This window comes from Cervus canadensis, chromosome 10 (assembly GCF_019320065.1).
Source record: "Cervus canadensis isolate Bull #8, Minnesota chromosome 10, ASM1932006v1, whole genome shotgun sequence".
Lineage (NCBI taxonomy): Eukaryota > Metazoa > Chordata > Mammalia > Artiodactyla > Cervidae > Cervus > Cervus canadensis.
In genome coordinates, this window is record NC_057395.1 from 11,046,327 (window position 1) to 11,073,820 (window position 27,494).

The 27,494-nt window shown below is 42.5% G+C and overlaps 1 protein-coding gene and 1 long non-coding RNA gene across 4 annotated transcripts in view; one reads left to right on the forward strand and one right to left on the reverse strand.

Moving 5' to 3' along the window:
- MACROD2 (mono-ADP ribosylhydrolase 2) overlaps positions 1–27,494 on the reverse strand; it is a 2,136,932-nt gene that overhangs the window by 22,768 nt on the left and 2,086,670 nt on the right. The window lies entirely within an intron of this gene.
- Positions 1–27,494, forward strand: part of LOC122447822 — a 127,222-nt gene that overhangs the window by 10,911 nt on the left and 88,817 nt on the right. Inside the window, exon 2 of the long non-coding RNA XR_006271390.1 lies at positions 23,309–23,427. This is a non-coding gene — a long non-coding RNA (uncharacterized LOC122447822). The remainder of the gene's footprint in view (positions 1–23,308; positions 23,428–27,494) is intronic.

Below are 27,494 nucleotides of genomic sequence, written 5' to 3' on the forward strand. Positions count from 1 at the left end.
CATTAGGAAAAAGACTAGAAATGTAGGAAACATTTAAATTAGCAGCTTTAGTTTATCAAAACAGCATTAAGACTGTAAAATAAACCAGAGTAGAAGAAATTTGCCATGTATATATATATATACATATACATGTATACACATATAACACAAGAGTCCTTGTATGTATGTGTATGTGTGTGTGCATATACATAAAACTCACAATGGATTCATATATAAAACAACATAACATAGGAAAAACAAGGAACCCAATAGAAAATGAGCATGACACAAGCAGACATGTCATAAAAGAGGATATCTTGCCTGGTCACTTAATTTCTTGAATGACTTTTACCAAACATTGCAGTATTTAAAAGCCTCAGCCTTTTCACTATAAACATAACTACAAACTGTTCTAACTCCTTGGACACCATCAGAACTTCTCAAAATACAACATAACTGTTATATTTTATGAGAAATGATTACTATAGAAGGGAAGTTAATTGACCTAACACTATTTAAACGTTACTTATTTGACTTTCTCCTTGGGGTCATTGTGATGGTATCTAGCAGTACCTATGGCTGATTCTTCCAGGAAATCTCTTTCAATGTCATGGATATTAATGGTAATAACCCTGATGATATTACTATAGAGAAACCTCTCTGACATCACAGAGAACTTTCTAGCTAATAGGATGCTAGTCAATTTAATAATGCTCAATGAAAATAAAGGAGCATACAAAACACTTCTAAGAGCTGGGTGAGACAGGAAAAAAGTTGAAGAAAGCAAAACCCAAAAGGTCAATCAGACAGTAAACATTTAAGTTGCTGGCCTTATGTTTTGTTTTTTCAAACTCATTGTTTTAAAATACAGTACATTTGTCTGAGAATTCTCAGGTTATGCCACCATATTGGCACAGATTAGCATGAAATGTAATGGCATGTTTCAGTTCCGTGACAGAGAGGTAAGAAAAATCATAGTTGTAGCTCTATATATTGCCATGTTGTTGAGCATAGGTCTCTTGGACTGCTTCTGAAGATCCTAATGGTATGACTGGTAGACTCATTCATTTATTTATCATGAGTGTACATGATCCATGTGCATGTGGTATGAATATATGACTATGCACGTGTGAAGTGGCAGGCTTATGTGAATATGCAAGTGCATATGTGTATGCAAGTGTGTGTGTGGTGTTCTTTGGAAAGAAGAATGACAGATACTTATTACTCTCATGTATGTGGAACTGTTATTATCCTAAGGGCTTCTCTCCTGCTGGGCAATGCATCTGAGTGCCCCGGAGAAATGATTCCATTTCACACAGACAACAGAATCTGATCAAAACAAAAATTGTCTCTACAGCCTATTTATTTCAGTTTGCCTGTCCCTCCCCTCATTTTGATTGCTGCTGCTTGGAACACAAACAAGAGCAACATTTCAGGACTCCTAGCAGGAGATAAAAGGTGCTGAAATAGAAAGAGTCTGGGACAGTCAGTACCAGTTCATTTTCAATTACCAACCTCAACTGTCCTCTTCAAAGCCTTGATTATGATAACCTTTTGTAGGTCACTTGCATTACATAAAAAATAATAAATGAAGAAAGTCTTACCACAAAGAAAAGATGCTGAAATGCATATAGAATGCAGTTAACCAAATTTTTAAATACATAAACATGGAGAGATATGAGAGGATTTGCCAAGTTTTTCTTTTGAGATTTATGTTGGCAATAAACTCCATGCAACAAAGAGAAGTACAAATAATTATTGCTCAGAATGTGTAGTTCCCTAGGTATCATGACAGCTGTAGAAAGTTGTCTGGATTCAATTCTATTGAATTAAATTGGTGTTGAACAAAAGCAAGCATTCTTGAACCATCTTGACTTTTGCTATTATCTATGTTCCAACTTCCCTGGAGAAGGAAATGGCAACCCACTCCAGTACTCTGTTCCAACTTCCCTGGAGAGGGAAATGGCAACCCACTCCAGTACTCTTGCCTAGAAAATTCCATGGATGGAGGAGCCTGGTGGATACAGTCCATGGGGTCACAAAGAGTCAGACACAACTGAGCGACTTCACTTCACTTCACTTCATGTTCCAACTTACTGTTAATGCAATGGATTTCTAACTTTACTATTAATGTAATGAATTAGATAATTATTTAGAAAGGCTTACTTCCTATCTTCACCCCTATGGGAGTTGACTTCATTGTTCTTTGACACTGGGCTTGGTCATGGAATTTGCTTTGCCCAATGAGATATTAGCAAAAGTGAGTCAAACAGAGGTCTGTGAAATGCACTTGTGCAGTTGGGGTTTGCCCTCTTGTGCTCCTGCCTTTTACCCCAAAGAGAGCATACTTCAGGGAAGAGCTGAGTGAATAAGACCTGAAACTCAGCTCACAGCCTGACATCCTTCCTGGCCCAGACTAGATGGGGTTGATCCTCATATCTGTGAAGAAAAGAATGAATGATTGGTGTTCTAAACCTCTGAGATTGAACTTGTTATGTGGCGTTACTGTGGTGATGACTACCGTTTAATAAAGTGAAAAGTGAAAGTCGCTCAGTTGTGTCTGACTCTTTGTGACCTCATGGACTATACAGTTCTTGGTATTCTCCAGGCCACTGGAGTGGGTAGTCTTTCCCTTCTCCAGGGTATCTTCCCAACCCAGGGGTCGAACCTAGGTGTCCTGCACTGCTGGCGAATTCTTTACCAGCTGAGCCACCAGGGAAACCCAAGAATACTGGAGTGGGTAGCCTGTCCCTTCTCCAGTGGATCTTCCTGACCCAGGAATCGAACCAGGGTCTCCTGCATTGCAGGCAGATTCTTTACCAACTGAGCTATCAGGGAAGCCCAATGCTTAATAATATGTTTATAACTGACTCTGTCTTAACATTGCTTCTTAATTTTGTCCCATAGCAATTACAGCTATAAAACTGTGAGCTTAATTTGTGCCTAATTTTTTCACATATAATAATGTGTTAACTTTGGTATCACCTAAAATCATCTACAGAACCGACAGGGATAAAGTAGGATAGTTAAATAGTTTAGTTTAAAAATCCCACTAGAGGGAATTTGAAGGGAGTTTGGGAAACTCTTATAAACTAATGAAGCCAGTAACCTAGCAACAATCTACACTACCTTGAAGGAAGGCCAGGTGCATTCAAGCACCAGGCACAGTCAGCCACAAGTCCTGGGTTAAACATACAAGAGGACTTCCCTGGGGGTCCAGTGGTTAGCAGTCTGCCTGCCAGTGCAGAGGGCACAGGTTTGACCCCTGGCCTGGGAAGATTTCACATACCACGGGGCAACCAAGCCCGTGTGCCAAAACTACTGAAGCCTGTGTGCCTTAAAGCCTGTGCTCTGCAACAAGAGAAGCCACTGCAATGAGAAGCTGGTGCGCCATGACTAGAGAGGAGCCCGCTGCCCACAGCTAGAGGACACCTGCTCTCAGTGAAGATCAATGAAGATCTGACACAGCCATCAAATAGATAAATGCAAGACAATGGATACGTGGTCTGAATCTTGTTAATGGTCCCTGAAGAGTTGCATTTCTGCATGGAGCCAAGACAGGAATATAGGTGAAAGGGAGAAGAAATTAGGTGAAAGGGGACATTACACTGAAACCTGAGGTGAATTATCATACTAGTATATGTCACCAGCCTTTTTCTAATATACATATGATTTTAATAGCGCCGTGACACTCCCAGCTAGACCATATGGGTCAAGGCAGGAACTAATAAATGTAAACCTTGACATCTATCCAAAAATGAGGAAGAGGGTGGTCTTCTCCCCACCTCTCCATTTTTTCTCTGATTATAAAAATGTCCCCTCTTTGTTCTCAGGGCTGTGCTGCCTTGCTTGTCTGCTTGTATATCTCACAAGCATCCTATGCTAACAAACTCTTTCTTTGCCTATCACTCTGCCTCACGCTGAATTCCTTCTGTGACAAGAGTGAAGAACCCGAGCTGTGGGAAGTTCTGACACCAGGGGAACAGTTTCAATGAAAAGACAATGGGTTTGAGTCCCCTCCTGGTTGGGGATCCTGGGTTCAAGTCCCAATCTGAGTTTTGGCTGGGTTGGAGCTCCATCTGAGAAAGAGTGTGGGTTTAGGACTACAAATGGTGAAATTTTGAGAAACACAGAGTTAATGTATACAGATTAGAAGTCCCTTTACAGGCTAAAGTCTATTGTCTAAAATGGAATAAAACTGGTCACGGAGTTTAAGGCATTTGTCACATATATTTAACTTCCAAGCTCAAATGGAAGGAAGCAATTATTCCACGTGCATAAACATCAATTTATGTTCTTTTCAAGCAACAGATTGTTAGGGGAGATGATGTCCATTAGACCTTAGAGTGCCAAGTTCACTTTCTAGGTATTGAATCCAAGTGCAACTAAGCAGAAGGAGATCAGAGACCAACTTATGCAGGCAGAACAGAGTGTCAGTGAAAAGACAGAACTTAAAGAGAAGCTGAGTCTGTGATATGCTGTGTTGTCATGATGCTTTCCCACAAACTGCTCTTTATAATCAAGGCACCAACATTATTTAAAATGGTTGTAAAAGTCAGTGATGTGATTCCTCTTAGTGACGTGGTTCCAAGAGCCGTAAAATAAATATATTTAGCCTCAAGAAAAAAAATTCCAGTCCTTAGTAATAGCATGGGCTTATCTATTTACATAGCTACTTGAGGTGCATCCAGGTTTCACTTCCAGGTGTTTTGTTATCATATGTTAAGGGTACAAAGGGTAAACACCACTCCTAGGAAATTCATCCAAAGTAAAGGGAAGCAAAATAAACCACGCAGCATTTATTAATAGCAAAGATTACCACCCACTCTCTCTACCACAAATGACACACAGCAAGCCATGGATCCAGCCTCCAGAAATTCCTTCTCTCCGTTGGATATGCCTTTGTTTTGCTTTTTGTAACTTCCTGTTTTGTTTCTCATGACAGATTCTGAACCTCAGGACTGTCTATTTCTGGCCACCTTTCTGGGAAGTGCAACGTTAGTGTCAGGGGAGGGATGGAGTATAACAAATGCAAACCCTACAGGGACTCCTTAGGGAATGAAGGGGGCTCCTCCTTCAACGGGGTTTCACCGGGGACTCTCCAGTACCACCTCCTCTGCTTCCTGCTCACCCCAAAGATCTACACTTATTTTCTCTTTCACTATTTGGTGAAATTCCTCTTTGTAAAAATTTATCATACAAGTAGTTAGATCTAGGCATTTGTTACTGGTCTGCCATTCCTTTAGCATTTTCCTCCCAGCAAGAGATACTAAAATAGAGAATCACAGTGAGTTTTCCTGTCTCCTGGGGGAAATGAGGAGTGAAGGTGTTCATGGCTAGCTTCATGCGCTTGTGGAAATTTCCCTGGGCGGCTTCTCTCCCAGTTGGGCAAGTAAATGGAAGCTGGTGGTAGTGGTGAAGTAGTGTCTGACTCTTGCGACCCTATGGACTGTAGCCCACTAGGCTCCTCTGTGCATGGGATTTCCCAGGCAAGAATCCTGGAGTGGGTTGTCATTTCCTCCTTCAGGGGATCTTCCCAACCCAAGGACTGAACCCGAGTCTCTTGTGTCTTCCACATTGGCAGGTGCGTTCTTTACCACTAGCACCACCTGGGAAGCCCCTAAATGGTAGCTAGTAAGACCCTATTCAGGATTAGTTCAGTCTGCTAGAGTGAGGGGGTGGGTTGGAGGTAACACCAGGCTCATGCCTTCTTTTTGCTGTGGCTGCCAGCCCATTCTTTGAGTTCATCTGTTTTTGTTTGTATTCTTCATTTGCTTGTTATACTTATCTGCTTTCATATCATTATGTCTGGGTGAGTGAGATTTAAAGTCTGACTTCATATCACCATCTTTAACCCAAGACCAGGTACATAGACTCTTTTGATTTGTGGGAGAGTGTATTCACTCTGGGTGTGTCTCACATACATAACCTTTGTCAATAACAGGTTTGGGGAATATTTATCAAAGAATAGCTCCGATGAGACAATGTTATGGACTGAATATTTGTGACCCACACCCCAGATTCATATGTTGAAGCCCCAATTGGTAATGTGACTATATTTGGAAATCAGGCCTTTATGGAGGTAGGTAGGTTAAATGAGGTCATAATACTGAGGCCCTAATCTCACAGAATTGTGGCCATATAAGAAGAGGGACATCTCTCTCCCTTTGCTGAATGAGGACACAGTGAGAAGGGGACCACCTGCAGGCCAGGAAGAGAGCTCCTACCAAACCCAAATCAGCCCAGTGCCTGGATTCGAACTTCCCAGACTCCAGAACTGCGAGAGAATATGCTTCTGTTGTTTAAGACTCCCAGTCTACATTTTTTTTTTTAAATGACAGTAAGATATACTCGATTTACAACTAGTTCACTTTTCTTTGGAACAAAGGCACAATTGTAAACCATCTACACTGCATTTAACTTATTTTCCCCCAAAGAACCCCAATCATAAAGCTGCTACTTGACCACTCTACCTGTGGTGATCACTTGTAGACACATGCCTTTGGCTCCCTCTCCAAAGCCAAATAATGCATGGCTATTCTCAACAATGAAAAACTGAAAGCATTTCCTGTAAGATTAGGAACAAGACAAGGATGTCCACTCTTGCCACTTTTACTCAACGTAGTTTTGGAAGTCCTAGCCACAACAATCGGAGAAGAAAATGAAATAAAAAGAATCCAAATTGGAGAAGTAAAATTGTCACTATTTCCAGATGACCTGATACTATACATTGAAAATCCTAAAGATGTTACCAGAAAACTATTAGATTTGTTCAATGAATGTGGTAGAGTTGTAGGATACAAAATTAATACACAGAAATCTCTTGCATTCCTATATACTAACAATGAAAAGTCAGAGAAATTAAGGAAACAATTCAATTTACTATCACATCAAAAAGCCTAACATACCTAGGAATAAACTTACCTAAGGAGATAAAAAACCTGTACTCGGAAAACTATGAGATACAGATGAAAAAGATCAAAGATGACATGAACAGGTGAAGAAATATACCATGTTCTTGGATTGGAAGGATCAAAATTGTCAAAATGACTACACTACTCAATGTAATCTACAGATTCAATGCAATACCTATCCAATTACCAATGGCGTTTTTTTTCACAGAATTAGAACAAAACATTTTACAACTTGCATGAAAACACAGAAGGCCCCCAGTAGCCAAAGCAACCAGTGGAGCTGGAGGAGTCAGCCTCCCTGACTTCAGGCTGCATTACAGAGCTACAGTAATCAAAACAATACGGTACTGGCACAAAGACAGAAATACAGGTCAATGGATCAAGATAGAAAGTCCAGAACTAAACCCAGGCACCAACAGGAACCTCGTCTATGACACAGGAGGCAAGAATATACAATGGAGAAAAGATAATCTCTTCAATAAGTAGTGCTGGGAAAACTGAACAACTACATGTAAAAGAATGAAATTAGAACATTCTGTAACACCATACACAGAAATAAATTCAAAATGGGTTAAAGACCTAAATGTCAGACCAGAAACTATAAAACTCTTAGGGGAAAACATAAGCGGAACACTGACATAAATCACAGCAAGATCCTCTATGACCCACCTCCTAGAGTAATGGAAACAAAAACAAACAAATGGGACATAACTAAACTTAAAAGCTTTTGCACAGCAAAGGAAACTACCAATAAGGTGAAAAGACAACCCCCAGAATGGACGAAAATAATAGTAAATGAAACAAGTAACAAAGGACTAGTTTCCAAAATATACAAGCAACTCATGCAACTCAATACAAGAAAAACAAACAACCCAATCAAAAAGTGGGCAGAAGCTCTAAACAGACATTTCTCCAAAGAAGACATACAGATGGCTAAATAAACACACGAGAAGATGCTCAACACCACTCATTGTTAGAGAAATGCAGATGAAAACTACATGTACCCCAACGTTCACCGCAGCACTAGTTACAACAGCTAGGACGTGGAAGCAAGCTAGATGTCCATATAGGCAGATGAGTGGATAAGGAAGTTGTGGTACATATACACAATGGAATGTTGCTCAGCTATAAAAAGGAATGCATGTGAGTCAGTTCTAATGAGGGCTTCCCTGGTGGCTAAGAGGTTAAACAGTCTGCCTGCAGTGCAGGAGACCTGGGTTCGATCCCCGAGTCAGGAAGATCCCCTGGAGAAGGAAATGGCAACCCACTCCAGTATTCTTGCCTGGAGAATCCCATGGAGGGAGGAGCCTGGTAGGCTACAGTCCATGGGGTCGCAAAGAGTTGGAAATGACTGAGCGACTTCACTTCACTTCAGTTCTAATGAGGTGGATGAATATCTATATCTATATAGGCTGTCAGATATAGAAGTCAGTCAGAAAGAGAAAGGCAAATACTGTATATTAATACTGCATATATACAGAATCTAGAAAGATGGTGCCGATGACCCTACATACAGGGCAAAAAAGGAGACATAAACAGACGTTTGGACTCAGTGGGAGGAGAAGAGGGTGAGGTGATTTGAGAGAACAGCATTGAAATGGATACATTACCATATGTAAAACAGATAACCAGTGTGAGTCTGATGCATGAAGGGGGCACCCAAAGCTGGTGCTCTGAACAACCTAGAGGGATAGGGTGTAGAGGGAGGTGGGAGGGTTTCAGGATGGATGGGACACAGGTATACCTACCTATATCTATGACCAATTCATATTGATGCAAGGAAAAAACCATCACAATATTGTGAAGTAATTATCCTCCAATTAACATAAATACATTTAAAAATAAAATAAAGTAGATTTAAAGGACAAGAACAACAACAACAAAAAACTACAATGAGATATCACCTCACACCAATCAGAACAGTCATCATCAAAAAATCTACAAACAATAAATGCTGGAGAGGGTGTGGAGAAAAGGGAACCCTCTTGTACTGTTAGTGGGATTGTAAATTGATACAGCCACTATGGAAGACAGTATGGAGTTTCCTTAAGAAACTAGGAATAAAACTACCATATGACCCAACAATCCCACTACTGGGCATATACCCTAAGAAAACCATAACTGAAAAAGACACATGTACCCCAGTGTTCATTATAGCACTATTTACAATAGCTAGGACATGGAAAAAACCCAGATGTCCATCGACAGATGAATGGATAAAGAAACTGTGGGACATATATGCAATGGAACACTTCAGTTCAGTCGCTCAGTCGTGTCCGACTCTTTACGACCCCATGGACTGCAGTACACCAGGCCTCCCTGTCCATCACCAGCTCCCGGAGTTTACTCAGACTCGTGTCCATTGAGTCGGTGATGCCAGTGATGCCATCCAACCATCTCATCCTCTGTCGTCCCCTTCTCTTCCCACCTTCAATCTTTCCCAACAGAAGGCTCTTTTCAAATGAGTCAGTTCTTTGCATCACGTGGCCAAAGTATTGGAGTTTCAACTTCAACATCAGTCCTTCTAATGAATATTCAGGAATGATTTCCTTTAGGATGGACTGGTTGATCTCCTTGCAGTTCAAGGGACTCTCAAGAGTCTTCTCCAACACCACAGTTCAAAAGCATCAATTCTTCAGTGCTCAGCTTTCTTTATAGTCCAATTCTCATATCCACACATGACTACTGGAAAAACCATAGCCTTAACTAGATGGACCTTTGTTGGCAAAGTAATGTCTCTGTTTTTTAATATGCTGTCTAGGTTGGTCATAACTTTTCTTCCAAGGAGCAAGTGTCTTTTAATTTCATGGCTGCAATCACCATCTGCAGTGATTTTGGAGCCCCCCAAAATAAAGTCTGTCACAGTTTCCACTGTTTCCCCATCTATTTCCCATGAAGTGATCAGACCAGGTGCCATGATCTTAGTTTTCTGAATGTTGAGCTTTAAGCCAACTTCTTCACTCTGCTCTTTCACTTTCATTAAGAGGCTCTTTAGTTCTTTGCTTTCTGCCATAAGGGTGGTGTCATCTGCATATCTGAGGTTATTGATATTTCTCCTGGCAATCTTGATTCCAGCTTGTGCTTCTTCCAGCCCAGCATTTCTCATGATGCACTCTGCATATAAGTTAAATAAGCAGGGTGACAATATACAGCCTTGACGTACTCCTTTCCTGATTTGGAACCAGTCTCTTGTTCCATGTCCAGTTCTAACTGTTGCTTCCTGACCTGCATACAGATTTCTCAGGAGACAGGTCAGGTGGTCTGGTATTCCTATCTCTTTGAGAATTTTCCACAGTTTTCTGTGATACACACAGTCAAAGGCTTTGGCATAGTCAATAAAGCAGAAATAGATGTTTTCCTGGAACTCTCTTGCTTTTTCAATGATCCAACGGATGTTGGCAATTTGTTCTCTGGTTCCTCTGCCTTTTCTAAATCCAGCTTGAAGATCTGGAAGTTCATGGTTCACGTACGGTTGAAGCCTGACTTGGAAAATTTTGAGCATTACTTTGCTAGCATGTGGGATAAGTGCAACTGTGCAGTAGTTTGAGCATTCTTTGGTATTACCTTTCTTTGGGATTGGAATGAAAACTGACCTTTTCCAGTCCTGTGACCACTGCTGAGTTTTCCAAATTTGCTGGCATATTGAGTGAAGCACTTTCATGGCATCATCTTTTAGGATTTGAAACAGTTCAACTGGAATTCCATCACCTCCACTAGCTGTGTTCGTAGTGATGCTTCCTAAGGCCCACTTGACTTCACATTCCAGGATGTCTGGCTCTAGGTGAGTGACGACACCATCCTGGTTATCTGGGTTGTGACGACTTTTTTGTACACAGTTCTTCTGTGTATTCTTGCCACCTCTTCTTAATATCTTCTGCTTCTGTGAGGTATATACCATTTCTGACCTTTATTCTGCCCATCTTTGTATGAAAAGTTCCCTTGGTATCTTTAATTTTCTTGAAGAGATGACTAGTCTTTCCCATTCTACTGTTTTCCTCTATTTCTTTGCACTGATCACTGTGGAAGGCTTTCTTACCTCTCCTTACTATTCTTTGGAACTGTGCATTCAAATGGGTATATCTTTCCTTTTCTCCTTTGCCTTTCACCTCTCTTCTTTTCATAGCTGTTTGTAAGGCCTCCTCAGACAAACATTTTGCCTTTTTGCATTTTTTTTTTCCCTTGGGGATGGTCTTGATCACTGCCTCCTGTACAATATCACGAACCTCCATCCAGAGTTCATCAGGCTCTCTGTCTATCAGATCTAATCCCTTGAATCTATTTCTCACTTCCATTGTATAGTCATAAGGGATTTGATTTAGGTCATACCTGAATGGTCTGGTGGTTTTCCCTACTCTCTTCAATTTAAATCTGAATTTGGCAATAAGGAGTTCATGATCTGAGAGCCACAGTCAGCTCCTGTCTTGTTTTTGCTGACTGTATGGAGCTTCTCCATCTTTAGTTGCAAAGAATATAATCAATCTGATTTTGGTATTGACCATCTGGTGATGTCCATGTATAGAGTTATCTCTTGTGTTGTTGCAAGAGGGTGTTTGCTATGACCAGTGCGTTTTCTTGGCAAAACTCTGTTAGCCTTTGCCTTGCTTCATTCTGTACTCCAAGGCCAAATTTGCCCATTACTCCAGGTATTTCTTGACTTCCTACTTTTGTATTCCAGTCCCCTATAATGAAAAGGACATTTTTTTTTTTGTTGCTAGTTCTAGAAGGTCTTGTAGGTCTTCACAGATCCATTCAACTTCAGTTTCTTCAGCATATTGGTTGGGGCATAGCCTTGGATTACCATGATATTAAATGGTTTGCCTTGGAAATGAACAGAGATCATTCTGTCATTTTTGAGATTGCATCCAAGTCCTGCATTTCAGACTCTCTGTTGACTATGAGGGCTACTCCATTTCTTCTAAGGGATTCTTGCCCACAGTAGTAGACATAATGGTTATCTGAGTTAAATTCACCCATTCCAGTCCATTTTAGTTCGCTGATTCCTAAAATGTCGATGTTCACTCTTGCCATCTCCTGTTTGAGCACTTCCAATTTGCCTTGATTCATGGATATAACATTCCAGGTTTCTATGCAATATTGCTCTTCACAGCATCGGACTTTACTTCCATCACCAGTCACATCCACACCTGGGTATTGTTTTTGCTTTGGCTCATCCCTTCATTCTTTCTGGAGTTATTTCTCCACTGATCTCCAGTAGCATATTGGGCACCTACTGACCTGGGTATTGTCCTATCTTTTTGCCTTTTCATACTGTTCATGGGGTTCTCAAGGCAAGAATACTCAAGTGGTTTGCCATTCCCTTCTCCAGTGGACCAGTGGTCACCATTATCTTCATTATCTCCACCATAGTTTGGCCTCCGGTCAAATAACCAGGAGGGAACACAGTCCTGCCTTTCAACAGAAAATTGGATTAAAGATTTACTGAGCATGGCCCCGCCCATCAGAACAAGACCCAGTTTCTTCCTTTGTCAGTCTCTCTCATCAGGAACCTTCCATAAGCCTGTTATCCTTCTCCATCAGAGGGCAGGCAGACCCGAAAACCACAATGGAACACTACTCAGCCATAAAAAGGACACATTTGAATCAGTTCTAATGAGGGCAATGAACCTAGAGCCTGTCATATAGAGTGACGTAAGTCAGAAACAAATATCATATATTAATGCATGTATATGGAACCTATGTAATCTAGAAAGATGGTACTGATGAACCTATTTTCAGGGCAGCATTGGAGATGCAGACATAGAGAACAGGCTTGTGGACACAGTGCGGGGAGGAGAGGGTGGGACGAATGGAGAGAGCAGCATGGGAACATGTAAATTACCATATGCAAAATAGATAGGCAGTCGGGATTTGTTGTATTACTCAGGGAACTCAAACCAGGACTCTGTGACAACCTAGAGGGGTAGGACGGGGTGGGAGGTGGGAGGGAGGTCCAAGAGGAAGGAGACGTATGTATATCCATGGTTGATTCATATGGAGGTATGGCAGAAACCAACAAAATATTGTAAAGCAATTGTCTTGCAATTAATTTAAAAATCTACTAAGAGTAAAGAGGATGTAGAGAAAAGGGAACCCTCCTACACTATTGGTGGGAATGTAAATCAGTTTAGCTACTATAAAGAAGTATGTGGAGGTTCCTTAGGAAACTAAAAACAGAGCTACCATATGATCCAGTAATCCCACTCCTGGGCATATATCCAGAGAAAACCAATGTTTGAAATGATACATGAACCCTAATGTTCATAGAAGCAGTATTCACAATAGTCAATATATGGAAGCAACCTAAATGTCCATCAACAGATGAATGGATAAAAAAAATATTGTATGTATATACAGTAGCATATTGCTCAGCCATAGAAAATAAAATAATGCCAACTGAAGCAACATGGATGGGCCTAGAGATCGTCATACTGAGTAAATAAGTCAGACAGAGAAAGACAAAAATCATATGGTATTGCTTATATGTGGAATCTAAAAAAAAATAGTACAAATGAACGTATTTACAAAACAGAAATAGAGCCACAGGTGCAGAAAACAAACTTATGGTTACCAAGTACAGGAGAAGGAATAAATTGGGAGATTGTGATTAACATATACACATAAAAATGGGGCTTCCCTTGTAGCTCAGTCAGTAAATGATCTGCCTGCAGTGCAGGAGACCCAGGTTCGATCCCTGGGTTGGGAAGATCCCCTGGAGAAGGAAATGGCAACCCACTCCAGTATCCTTGCCTGGAAAATCTCATGGACAGAGGAGCCTGGTGGGCTGCAGTCCATGGGGTCGCAAAGAGTCGGACACGACTGAGCGACTAACACACGTATATAAAATAGATTACTGATAAGGACCTACTATATAGCACAAGGAGCTCAATACTCTATAACGACTTATAAGGGAACAGAATCTAAAAGAGTGGCTATATGTATAACTGATACAGCAGAAAGTAAATCAACTACAAAATCAACTATGAAATCTAAATCTAAATCAACTACGAAAGTGAGGTGAAAGTGAAGGTCATTCAGTCGTATCTGACTCTTTGCAACCTCATGGACTGTACAGTCCATGGAATTCTCCAGGCCAGGATACTGGAACGGGTAGCCTTTCCCCTCTCCAGGGGATCTTCGCAACCCAGGGACTGAACCCAGGTCTGCCCACATTGCAGGCGGATTCTTTACCAACTGAACCACAAGGGAAGCCCAAGAATACTGGAGTGTGTAGCCTATCCCTTCTCCAGTGGATCTTCCCAACCCAGGAATCAAACCAGGGTCTCCTGCATTGCAGGTGGCTTTTTTACCAACTAAGCTATAAGGGAAAATCAATTATACTCCAATAAAAATTATTTTTAAAAAGTGAATGACAGGATCATACTGGTGGAAAATCTGCATGTTTCTACAAGACATCCTTTCCATGGCAACACATGTATTAACCGGGAATATTCTGCCATAATACATGGCAACACATGTATTGACCGGGAATATTCTGCCCTAATCAAAATCAGAAGCTGTCTTTAGTAGGAAATGAAAGGTTGTCGTGGTACCTGGTTGTGGGCATGATATATACATATCATGTATACCAGATATATATATCTATACATATACATATAAATATACACCTTCTTCTTTTATGTTTAGCTAGATGATGTGCCTCCTTACAGCCACTTTGAGAATGGCTTAGAAATTCATCACTAGTTATTGCCAGAATAACCACTCTAATGAAACCCAACATTTGGGAAAAGTGAAAGTGTCAGTCAGTCAGTCATGTCTGACTCTTTGAGACCCCACGGACTGAAACCTTTGGGAAGAAGACCCCCCACAACATATCCACCAGTATATCAGTGTCTACCATGTGGTGAGATACAAAATGAATGAGGACTTCCCAAGGAAGCTGAGACAGAGAGAGACTGAGAACACAAATCACCCACATGCCAAGTGCTATGGTATGAGCAGGGAGCTCTGGAGGCCCAAAGGATGGGGGTGAAGGGAAAACAGTGGGTAACAGGAAATGACATTGAACGTGGAGCTGGTTAGACGAGTCAGTGTCAAACGTTTTCCACCCATGCCAAGCATTTGGATAGGTAGGAAGACCTCCTGTGGGTAGAAGGTCTGGGGGACCAGTTCCTTACATCTTCACCTGGACCACCTCAGGCCTGACCCGCCTCACCCCCACTTCGCCTCTTCTTGTTCGTGGTGCTGCCTCCATGGAAATCGGAAAGGCTGCTCCAACCCCTTTATGTAAGATCACAACCACGAAGCCTCCCCAGGTGTTGCTGCCTTTGGCTTAACTGAGCTGGATTCCAATCACGCTCCACATGTCTGACTTTTCTTTCCCTTTTCCAGGCCCCAATTAAGCATCTAATTCTCATTCATCCTCTTTCTGCCTCCCCCACGTCCTTCAGGGCCTGGCAAGAATGAAAGCTACAAGGAGGCCCTTCTCAGCTCAGGGCCGCCAGGGCTGGTCTCAGATCAGGGTCTTTACAGCAGAACAATACAAATCAGGTGTCTCTCAAACGCCACCCCCTACGCCATCACACGCTGTTTGTGGCTCTTGTTTCTCTGCAGCGACTGGGTAAATCTGTACACAGCAGGGCCCTAGTGAGCACAGAGATAGGTATTTTTTCCACAGGAGTCTCTTGATTCTTTTACTCTAATAGGGTTTTAACTATGTAAGGAGCCACAGTGGGGCTGCTTCGGGCTTTTCAATGGTTCTTTATGTGGTATCTTTTGTAAGGAAGGAAACTGACTGCTGGAAATAACCCATGCTGGATTCTTAAAAACTTCATCAAGTATTTAAGGCTCTGGAAAGAAAGTGCCTCTGACTGCTTGGGCTGAAATCCTGCATGATTATGTACACAGCTCTTTAGTCCAAGAATAATTTAATCCTATCATCCTTAATTATAGATTCCTTAAATATTTCCACCAGATTTAGCCCTCTTTATATATTTTCCTAAACAGCACAATTTATTCAGAACATTTGATAAAATCTAGCGTGTCATCTTTGTGCTGACCAAAGTACTCAAAATCTATACCTGGGAAGAAAGCTGCATCCAATAAATAGCAGATTTACAGCAACACCGAAAGACTATAAGAAGACCATGGACTGGAAGTAAGTGCATTCAGTTCTGTTAAGCTAATTCCACTTCTAGTCTTGGACTCTCAATACCAATTCTCTCAGCTTCAGGGAAAAATGATAGATTTTTTCCTACTAGGAGAAGTTTTCAAACACACCTGGCATTAAGCTGGAACCCATTTCACATTTCACTTTTCTTCAAAAAGCACCATCACAGATGCCTGCATCTTAATCTTGTTTTCTTTTTTTAATGGGTACACTATTTAATTATTAACATTGAACTTCAAGAGTTCAAGTATATGCTAGCCTTATGTTCTGATTTTTGAAATGACAATTAAAACAAAGCTTTAAGGGTGCAATGTATTGAACACTGCACAGTATATTAACCAACTGGACAACCTAAGGGGTGGTGTAACTATTTAGGAGCACTAATTGAAGGGAAAACCTGCCATTCAGGACTGAACAAAGGTCCTTGGTTGCTGGCAGAGTCTCCCCTTGACTTCAGGCTAGAGATGAATCAAGGGAGTCTGTCAGTGTACAAAACCCATTGAATTCAGGACCAACAGTAACAGGATAGATTGGCCAGAGCCAGCTCAGACTGTGGGGGCCCAGGGTTAGCTGGAGGCTGGGGAATGTTGCAGCCAGAAGTCCAGGACCAGTAGAGAGTAGCTATCTTTTGAAAATCACTGATTTCTAAGAAGTTCCTGAGATCTTTTCCTAAACAGGAATGCATCTTAATCTCTGAATTTCTTTGTATTTAATCATTTTTATGACTTCTGAGAGTTTATCACTACTACAGCAAACACACACACATACACATACACACACACATCCCCCTAAAAGACTGTCTAATCACATTCACTAAACATGTAACTAAAACTGCAGTTAAACTCAACCAGATGCCTTTTATCAAAGAGAATCTGAAGTTACCTGCCAGAAGTTGCTGTTACCTTTTCCAACCCCCTCTTCCTAGGGGTTTTAGTCCGCTTTTAGATACTAGTTCTATTTTGTCTTTTGCTGTCTGAGCCACTGTTTTCCCCAAGAAATAAATGAGATACTTGACCATATTCCAGTTCAACAAAACCCTTTGCAACTAGAAAAGTGGCACGGCTGCCACCAGGCCATCTAGTGAGTGACGAGGTTGTTCTTCAGAGTTCAATCTGGGGCTATTGTCACTTCATCAGTATAGTAACAGTGGCGAGAGAGCCGTGCAGAGTCGGGTGAAATGGGACTGGAACTTGGGCAAGGCCTAGAATCTTCCTTCAGAGGTCTGCTTGGTCAACTCTAATCCATTTGAAAGCAGTGGACTTGAGGAATGTCTTTCATGTCCTTAAGATGGCTTGGGGGAGGGAGAGGAGCACAGACTTGGTCACAGTGAAGAGAGGGAGTCCAGTTGAATGGCAGGGACTTCCCTGTGGTCAGCGGCAGCAGGATCAGTAGGAATGTGACATGCAGAGGTCTTCCCGCTACGGAATCTGCAGGGCCCTCTACAGAGACCATCTTCCCCTGCCAGATATTCTGGAGTCCAGGCTTGGGGGTTTCATGTTCCCTTTGAAGATGGGTTCACACCATGGCGTCTTTAATCTGGAAAGCCAGGTTCATGTCACTCTGGACCTCCTACCATGCAGTTAGAAGTGTACGATGGCTTGGTTTGGAATCCATGGTAAAGATTCTAAGCATGAGGCAGCATAGAGGCCTCCCTGGGCACCGGAGGATCTGGGGGCCCAGCAGGAAAGTGGGTGGTCAGTCAACAGAGGTTAGCTTTGTGATGTCGTCATGCTCTGGGTCCCAGGGCTCTTCCTGGGTTTGTGATGTAGCACCAGCTTCTTGGGGCTGACATCACTGGGTCGCTCAGTACCCTTCCTGAGCCCCTGGGTGCTGAGCATCTTACCTGGCCTGTTGCTTCCTAGCTTGATTGACTTCTGATGGCTGAGTTTTGCTTTTGTCTTGACTGACATCTCTATAGGCACCCTGGTCTTTCCCAGAGTTAGGAATCTCTTGCTTGTTCCAGAATTCTAACAACTGAGGGATCCCTAGCCCTTTGCCTCTTTTCTTGGACTGTCATAGGTGCTCCTGTAGGTATCAGGCCACTTTCATTCTTCATGTGGAAATAGCACCTCCAGTGAGAGAATGGGCTCTGACAGCACTAAATAATGGGCCTTGCACCTACTTTATCTCTTGACATTTAATCTCTTGTTCTAGGAGACAATTCAGGAAACTCTTCATTAAAGGAAAAAAAAATAACATCCAGAATTTTCCTTTCAGGCAAAGAAATCTTAATCCTTTTTTTTTTTTTTTGCTCACGTATTTTACCAAACTAGAGATCCTGTCACATCACCTCTTCAGCAAGATAACAATTCACCTTTGAGGAAGAGGCAATCCAATTTTGATTTATTGATCTCAGGACACAATGCTCTTCTTTAAAAAAAAAAAATGTAGACCAGTCCATAGGAGATTGTGAAATAAAAGCCCAAAGGCTTTTTGAAGGGGGAAATACCAAGTTTGATTTCTTTCTTTATACAGTATTATGTAGGCATTTTTATTTGTAAAAACAATTTTTTGAAAGCTCAAAATAACACAACTAGAAGCAGTAACATTTCCCCTGCCCTGTGGCTTCCTCTGGGCAAATGGTAAGAATATTTCTAAAAGCTACCCTCAAATTTCAGCTTTCAGTTCTGTTGCATTTAGTCTGGTTGCTATTTGGCTGGTTTCAACAGAATATTGATTATTTGTGTGGCTGTAAACCTTGGAGGAAGAAAGAAGACATTCTTATATACCAGTAAGTGTCCTCCACTACAGAGACATCTATTGAGGATGCAGTGGTGGTGTGCATGTGTGTGTTGGGACAGAAAAAGGAGTGCTCTTGAAGTTTTTATTACATGGGAAAGAGATTGTACCTGTTTTGTGGCTAAATTGTTACTAGTGTGTTTCACTGTTTCAAAGATACTTTTTGTGTGTGTGTGTGTGTGTGCCACATTTTAACATCAGGGAAGTTGAGATGAATCAAATAATCAGTTACTACAATTACTGTTCAGCTGGATTCATGCCAGGTTCACACAGGATTTGCATCTGCTTGTCCATCCCTGGACAGCATTGCCAACCCAAGGTTACTTGTATGCCCTGCCTAAGGTTTCTACGGACCACACAGGGATATGAATTCAGGGCACAAGTGTGTGTGATTAGCACTGGCGTGTGATTCAACTTCTTAAGAAAGACATTTTTCTAACCCTCTTCCATCAGTGCCAAAGGTCAGACCTCCATGTCTTCTAGCTTTTTGGAGCGGTTGTCACTGGTGCCTGGGCCACCACCCACGGGCTGCCTTGGAGTCCCCTGGAGCTGAGCAGACGCCCTGTGTCCTCACAGCTGTCCCTTCCAGACCCTGCACCTCTCTGCTTCTCCACTGGCAGTGTCTGGGGAGATTGTTCAGCCCGGGACAGGACAGCCCAGTGATCCTTTGCCATGGAAGTCTGAGAATTACTTGATTATTAACTGCTCTTTGCTAATTCCAATCCCAAAGAAAGGCAATGACAAAGAATGTTCAATCTATCATAACTGCATTCATTTCACATGCTAGCAAGGTAATACTCAAAATCCTCCAAACTAGGCTTCAACAGTATGTGAACTGAGAACTTCCAGATGTACAAGCTGGATTTAGAAAAGGCAGAGGAGCCAGAGATCAAATCTCCAATATCCGCTGGATCATAGAAAAAGCAAGGGAATTCCAGAAAAACATCTACTTCTGTTTCATTGACTATGATAAAACCTTTGTGTGAATCACAACAACCAACCAACTGTGGAAAATTCTTAAAGAGATGGGAATACCAGACCACCTGACCTGTCTCCTAAGAAACCTGTATGCAGGACAAGAAAAAAATAGCTAGAACCAGACATAGAACAATGGACTGATTCAAAATTGGGAAAGAAGTATGTCAAGGCTGTATTTTGTCATTCTCCTTATTTAACATACATGCAGAGTGCATCATACAAAATGCTGGGCTGGATGAATCACAAGCTGAAGTCACGATTGCCAAGAGAAGTATCAACAGCTTCAGGTGTATGCAGATGATACCACTCTAATGGCAGAAAGTGAAAAGGAACTAAAGAGTCCCTTGATGAGGGTGAAAGAGGAGAGTGAAAAGCTAGCTTTAAACTCAATGTTCAGAAAACATTAAGATCATGGCATCCATCAAGATCCATGGCAAAACTTTACTATCAGTCCCACCGCATCATGGCAAATAGATGGGGAAAAAGTGGAAACAGTGACAGATTTTCTTCTTTTGGGCTCCAAAATCACTGTGGATGGTGACTGTAGTTATGAAATTAAAAGACACTTGTTCCTTGGAAGGAAAGCTATGGCAAACCTAGACAGCATATTAAAAAGCAGAGACATTACTTTGCCAACAAAGGTCCATCTAGTCAAAGCTATGTTTTTTCCAGTAGTCATGTATGGATGCAAGTTGGACCATAAAGAAGACTGAGCACTGAAGAACTGATGCTTTTGAACTGTGGTGTTGGAGAAGACTCTTGAGAATCCCTTGAACAGCAAGGAGATCAAACCAGTCCATCCTAAAGGAAATCAACCCTGAATATTCTTTGGAAGGACTGACGCTGAAACTCCAATACTTTGACCACCTAATATGAGAGCTGACTCATTGGAAAAGACCCTGATGCTGGGAAAGATCAAGGGCAGGAGAAGGGGACGACAGAGGATGAGATGGTTGAATGGCATCACCGACTCAATGGACATGGGTTTAAGCAAACTCCAGGAGACAGTGGAGGACAGGGAAACCTGGCATGCTGCAGTCCATGGGGACTCGAAGAGTCAGACACGACTTAGGGACTGAACAACAATAAAACAGTCCTGGGGATCTAACGCCCCAGGGGCAGCCCTCATCCAGTGAGGGAGGGGAGTCATTGGCTGACACCCAGCTTCCCTCAGGTCCATCTTGTGTTCTACCTGGGTCTTCAAAGGGCCTTAAGCGGGTCGGGGTCCATTTGCTCACAGCGTCCTTGGCTCATGACCCATGTTTCTCTGGCTCCCTTCCTCTCCGTCATTTTCCCTCATGCTTCCTGGGGCCATTTCCTCAAATAAACCACCTCCACGAAAGGTCTGACTTAGGCCTGCTTTTGGCAGAGCACGGACTAAGGCTCTGGCTTTATTTCTGCTTTACCTTTACCCAAGGGTGTAGCTCTTTATTGCCCTATATTGAGTTCTCCATTTGGGGACTTTTCTTTCTTGGTAAGATTTAATAGAAGAGTAATTCTTATAATTGCAGGTGTTTTAATTTCAATGACATAACATTGATGGAAAGATAAAAGTCTTCTGGGATGACATAAACAATTGAAATTGCACAAATTGAGTCATTAGCTCTTCTCCCAAGAATCAGTCTAAAGATTTAAATGATTGTGAAGTGTTCTGTCCACCGTGATCCAATCAAGCTAAATTGGCACCTACACAGATTATGATGTCTCAGGTCTCAACATCAGTTCTAAAAATAATTATAGTAAATAACAGAGGTCAAACAGTTTTATTCCGGTGGCAATTTTACTGTTAGGTTTTTAAAGATTTCTTATGTGACATAGAGGTTGATTAGCTGATGGAAAGTTCCAGTGACTCGCTTGAGTTTGCCAAGATGTGGTCCGTGCAACCACCTGCTCTGGACTCATTTAGAGATTACTACAAAATGCAGATTTGGAGGCTTCTTATCAAGCCTGTTGAATAAAAATCTATGGTTGGTGGGGCTCGGTAATCTGCATGTTAATAAGCTTCCTCAATGACTTATGTGTGCATGGAAGTTTGAGGATCATCTGTTTATCGACTGATTTTCACTAAAACAGCATCTTTAAGGTTCCCGAACCTCTTCCAGTATGTGTGTTTAATGTATTGACTACTAGAAATTTTATTCATGGCACAAAAGCTATAACTAGTATTTTTAAAAAGTGAAAATAAGCATTAGGAATAACCTTATCTTGATAACATGCCTTTTAAAAAATGACTACATTTTACAATTCCAGAGATTCTGGAAAAGCGCATTCTTCATTCAGCAAATTTTTATTCAATGCCTATAATTTTTTAGGTTATATGATTACAAAGATGAATGAAACTTTGTCCTAACTCAAAGGCAATGGGAACATAAAGGACCATGGCCTCAGGGTTGAGAGCATGAATTTGAAGTGTGAATTCTCATTCTGCTACTTATTTGTGGAATGATTCTGTGCATGTCATTTAACCTCACTGCAACTCAGGTTTCTAAATATGTAAAAGGCAGACAGGAACGCTTACCTCACAAATAGGTCATGCACATTAGAAGGTGCTTAGTGGAGCGTTTGGCCCATAATGCATAAGTATGAATGCTATGATTTGAGTGATAATAAAACATGATCTGTCAGAGCTGGAGCAGACACAGGCCATGTGCACTGTGGTTCTACGCCTGCATTCTGAGATGCGTGGGATCTCAGCCCTGGCTTTGCCACTTCTTTGCTATTGAACTCCAGGGAAGTGATGGCTCTGCCACTTCCCCTCTGCTCATCTTACACAATTCTGCTCCCTTTCCTTGACTTTCTCATGCCTTCTTCCTCAATAAATCTTTATTCCTAACTCCATCTATGTGTATACTTCCGGAAGAACCCAACTCACAAGGCTGGTCTTTGAGTGCCTTGGGGTCATGCTTATAGACTTAGCAGACAGTCAGTAGAGATGCTGAAGCTGAAGCTCCAATACTTTGGCCACCTGATGTGAAGAGCTGACTCATTGGAAAAGTCCTTGATGCTGGGAAAGATTGAAGGCGGGAGGAGAAGGGGACGACAGAGGATGAGATGGTTGGATGGCATCACCGACTCAATGGGCATGAGTTTGAGCAAGCTCCGGGAGATGGTGATGGGCAGGGAAGCCTGGTGTGCTGCAGTCCATGGGGTCACAAAGGGTCGGGCGTGACTGAGCGACTGATCAACAGCAACAGTAGAGAGAGATGGAAATGACTGACGAGGCAAAGTTCCGTAGGGAGGAGCTCATACCCACTGCTTTGAAGCAGGGGTCCCCAACCCCTGGTACCAGTCTATGACATGTTACTGACCGGGCCACACAGCAGGAGGTGAGCCGTGGGTGAGCGAGTGAAGCTCCATCTGTATTTACAGCTGCTCCCCATTGCTCACATTATCTCCTGAGCTCCACTTCCTGTCAGATCAGCGGTGACATAATAAATGTAACGCACTTGAATCACCCCGAAACCACCAGCCCACCTTCTGTGGAAAAATTATCTTCCATGAAACCGGGCCCTGGTGTCAAAAAGCTTGAGAACTGCTGCTTTAAAGAAATCTGTTCCTTCTTCCTGTGCAGAACAAGTGGACTTCTACTGCCCAGAGCTTCCTGCACACCTCGGAAACCTCCTTGCCCCTCACCCGGAGATTCTGCCAGGCAGCACGGATCGAGGTTGAGAGTTCTCCTGGGACTTTCAGGTAAGGAGCAGTCACTGGCTGTGTGCCCCAAACAAGCTGCAAACCCTGTGTGGAAGACAAAAAGAGCCCCGAACTCTGTGACCTGCCCCGAGACTCACAGCCAGAGAGTGTTCCAAGCGAGATGGGGCATCTGGGGGATAAATTCGGTTCTGACTCTAAATTCTCATTTCAGTTTGTCACCACTTCAATATTTTCCAAAGTGTCTATAGAATAAACTTGTCTGGTTTCATTTGAAAAAAAAATAATTGGGAGCACTGGCATCGAGAGGACTTAGAGCAGAAGCAATTACTGTTCACGGACACTGCTGTGGCTTATTTTCCCATCCCTGTGAAGGGTGTCACTGCATTTTTTTTTAAAGAGAATGTCTTCTCATACAGATGGCTAAAGGGCAACATGAAAAGATGCTCAGTGTTGCTAATTATTGGAGAAATGTAAATCAAAATGACAATGAGATATCACCTCACATTCATCAGAATGGCCATTAGAAAATCTACAAATAATAAATGCTGGACTGAGTGGGAAAAGAGAACTCTCCTAACTGTTGTGGGAATAGTGCAGTTCCCATGAGTTGGTGCAGCCATGATGGAAAATGGTATGGAGGTTCTTCAAAAAAAAAAAGAAAGTTGCCACATGAACCAGCAATCCCACTCCCGGGGATATATCTGGACAAAACTATGATACATGTACCCCTATGTTCATAGCAGTGCTATTCACTATAGCCAAGACATGAAACAACCCAAGTGTCCATCGACAGAGCAGTGAATAAAGAAGATGGAGTACTACTACACAATACTGATACTGCAGCAGAATACTACTCAGCCATAAAGAAGATTGAAATAATGCCAAGTGCAGCAACATCGATGGACCTAGTGATTGTCAGACTGGGTGAAGTGAGTCAGACAGAAAAAGACAAATACCATATGATATTGCTTATGTGTGGAATCTAAAAAATTGTACACATGAACTTATCTGTGAAACAGCAATGCAATCACAGACACAGTGAACAGACTTGTGCTTACTAAGGAGGAGAGGGGTGAGGGATGATGTATTGGGAGTTTGGGATTAGCAGATGTAAAATCTTATATACATGATGGATAAACAACAAAGTCCTACTGTATAGCACAGGGAATTATATTCAGTATCCTACAATAAACCATAATGGAAAAGAGTATGGAAATGAATGTATACTAAGTCAACTATACTCCAGTAAAAATTAGTTTTAAAAAATAACATATATATATATATGACTGAATCACTTTGCTGTACCACAGAAAGTAGCATTGTAAATCCACTGGACTTCAATAAAATAATTTTTTTTGAAAAAGAGAATGTCTTCTCAGTTCATTATTTTCAATCCAAAATTAGTCCATCAGAGTGAGCCATAGCAAAGCGTTACAAGAATAGAGAACTGATTCATCCAAGAATTCAGCTGCCGAGAGATCTGTGCTGTCCCACCAGCACCAGTCAGCTTTATTTTTTCTGTTTTCTAAACAATATAATTTGATTACATTTCAAATACTGAGCTTCCTTATTCTATTTATTATGTAAATCACACATACAAATTCACATGGCTGAAGATACGAAGATTTTTGTGTACAGATCGCCAGTCCAAGTTCGATGCATGGAACAGGGCAGTCAAAGCCAGAGCACTGGGACAGCCCAAAGGGATGGGATGGGGAGCGGGGTGGGAAGGGGGTTCAGGATGGGGGACACATGTACACCCATGGCTGATTCATGTCAATGTATGGCAAAACCCACCACAATATTGTAAAGTAATTAGCCTCCAATTAAAATAATTAATTAAAAAGAACACAACAATGGGCTGACAGTGATCAGAGTGTGATACGGTGGCTTTGAGTTGATTTTCAGGTGACAGGAAGCTCTTGGCTGCGGTTTAGGTGCAGCATTTATCTGAGAAAGACTGAGTATTCTGAACTGAGAGCAGATTCTGGCCACAGTACAATACAACCAATCGACATTCTCATCTACAAGTAGCCACTGAGCACCCACTAATCCCCTAGTGCAGGAAATAGCAACCCACTCCAGCATTCTTGCCTGGGAAATCCCAAGGACAGAGGAGTCTGGCGGGCTACAGTCCATGGGGTCCAAAGAGTCAGGCATGACGGAGCATACACACAGGTAAGCCTCTTTGAATTCATTACTTAGCATATATTCTTGGGGCACCTACTACATGCCAGGCTCTTGATGGGCAACAAGACCAACACCATGTAATATAGTCTCTGCCCTCCACTGACTTCTGTGATTGAAATTCAAGGCAGTAAGAATGATTCAGGGGTAGGAGAGGCATCTAACCCAGTCTTGAGGGAGGGCCAGGCAGGGGCTTCAGGGAGATGTTTCTGGACAAAGTCACAACCCAGCTGAACCCTGAAGGATGGATGGGAGTGGTCAGGAAGAAAGGAAGATGGGAGGAGCAGCAGGTGCAAAGGCCCAGAGAAGAGGGCAGGTGACTGGGAGAAGGACCAGTGGTTGAGAGGTCTAAGTGCCAGGGAGGATGGCAAACCGTGAAGCTAGAGAAGCAACAGGGACCAGGCCTTGGAGGGCTAAGAAGTGTCATTCGAAAGGCTATGAGACTCATGGAGGTTTTTAACTGGGAGCGGGTAATAACAGTTTCACCTTTTAGGAACATTAGTCTGACTGCTGAAGGGAGAATGAGTTTAAGGGAGAGACTAGCAGTGGGAAGACCATTTAGGAAGGGAGGACTTTTCTTCCCAGGCGCAGAGCCAGACTACACGTCTCAGCTTCTTGAACAGGAAGGCAGGGCATCACGCCTGGGTCATAGCCGACGGGCTGTGGGAAGAAGCGGGATGTGTCACTTCCCAGCTGGCACTTAAACATCCTCCTGTGGGACCCTGCACGCTCCCTGCCTCCATCCGCTAGCTTGGTAAATATGTATTTTGGATCCTAGAGTCAGAGCCTCTGATTCAGTAGGCTCTGCATTTACATTTTTAACAAGTTAATAGGTCGTGCTGACCCTGCAGGTCCAAGAAATACATTTTGGATCCTGAGGACCTAAGCAATGCAGAGCGATGATGTACAGGAGAGTGGTGTCCTAGGTTCCTGAGTGACTGTGTGGAGCAGTCTTTTGCCTCCTCGGAACTGCCTTGGAGTGTGAGGGGATGTAGGAGATACTCTTTTCTCATGTGAAGTTACTGAGATTTTGACGTTGTCTGTTTATGCAGTTAGCCTACTGGCCTGAGTCCAGAAGGCACTGGCAGAAGGGACACAGCAGACAAAGTAATAATGTGTATGGCTGCCAGCCCCGTGTCCATGTGGCAGAGAGACCGTTTCTGTCAGAACTGGATGAAGGGCGTGTGTGGTTTTGAGGCTGAGCTTTCCTTCGCTCCTTTGTGAGACTCAGCTCAGCCCTCACCCCTCCCTTTCACAGCGGAGTTAACTTGGATCACTCATTTGGCTTTTCCTCCACTAGACCACGAGCTCTTAAGACGACCAGGAGTTCTGCTTAATATCCTCACAGGATGTGAAGCTTCACATGAAAGAAGGTGCTCAAGAAATAATTAGTAGACATCTCGATGGTGCTCAGTGAATGTGGGAGGTCGGAGGTGGGCGCCATATTGTCTTCTCCCACAGTCCTTTGCATGAGCTTCGCCTTCCCAGTGACACTCACCACCGCCTCCCCAAGGAGGCGAGACATCGCTTCTACCAGCGTGGCTACTCAGAGAAACCCTGGCTAACTGCCCATCCTATTGTTAGGTAGTTAGAATAGGAAAAAGGAGTCCGAAATGGCGGTGGCTAAAAGACAAGGAAGGGAAAAGCCTGCGAAAGTAGAACAGAGGAAGGTCAAAGAAAGGTCTGAGGACTGGAGTGAGGACTTCAGGTAGAACAGTGCCCCTGACTAAGCCCAATTTGCATACGGCAGGCCCAAGGGGAAGGAAAAAACATATAAAAAGAGGAGCCAAAGGGTTCTCCCTCTCTCTCTCCCACACGTGTGTACGCTCTTTCTCTCTCTCTCTCTCTCCACCCACCCCCTCCTCCCCACGCTGGCATGCTCCTCCACTCTCTTCTCTTCTTCAAGGATGGATTCTCCT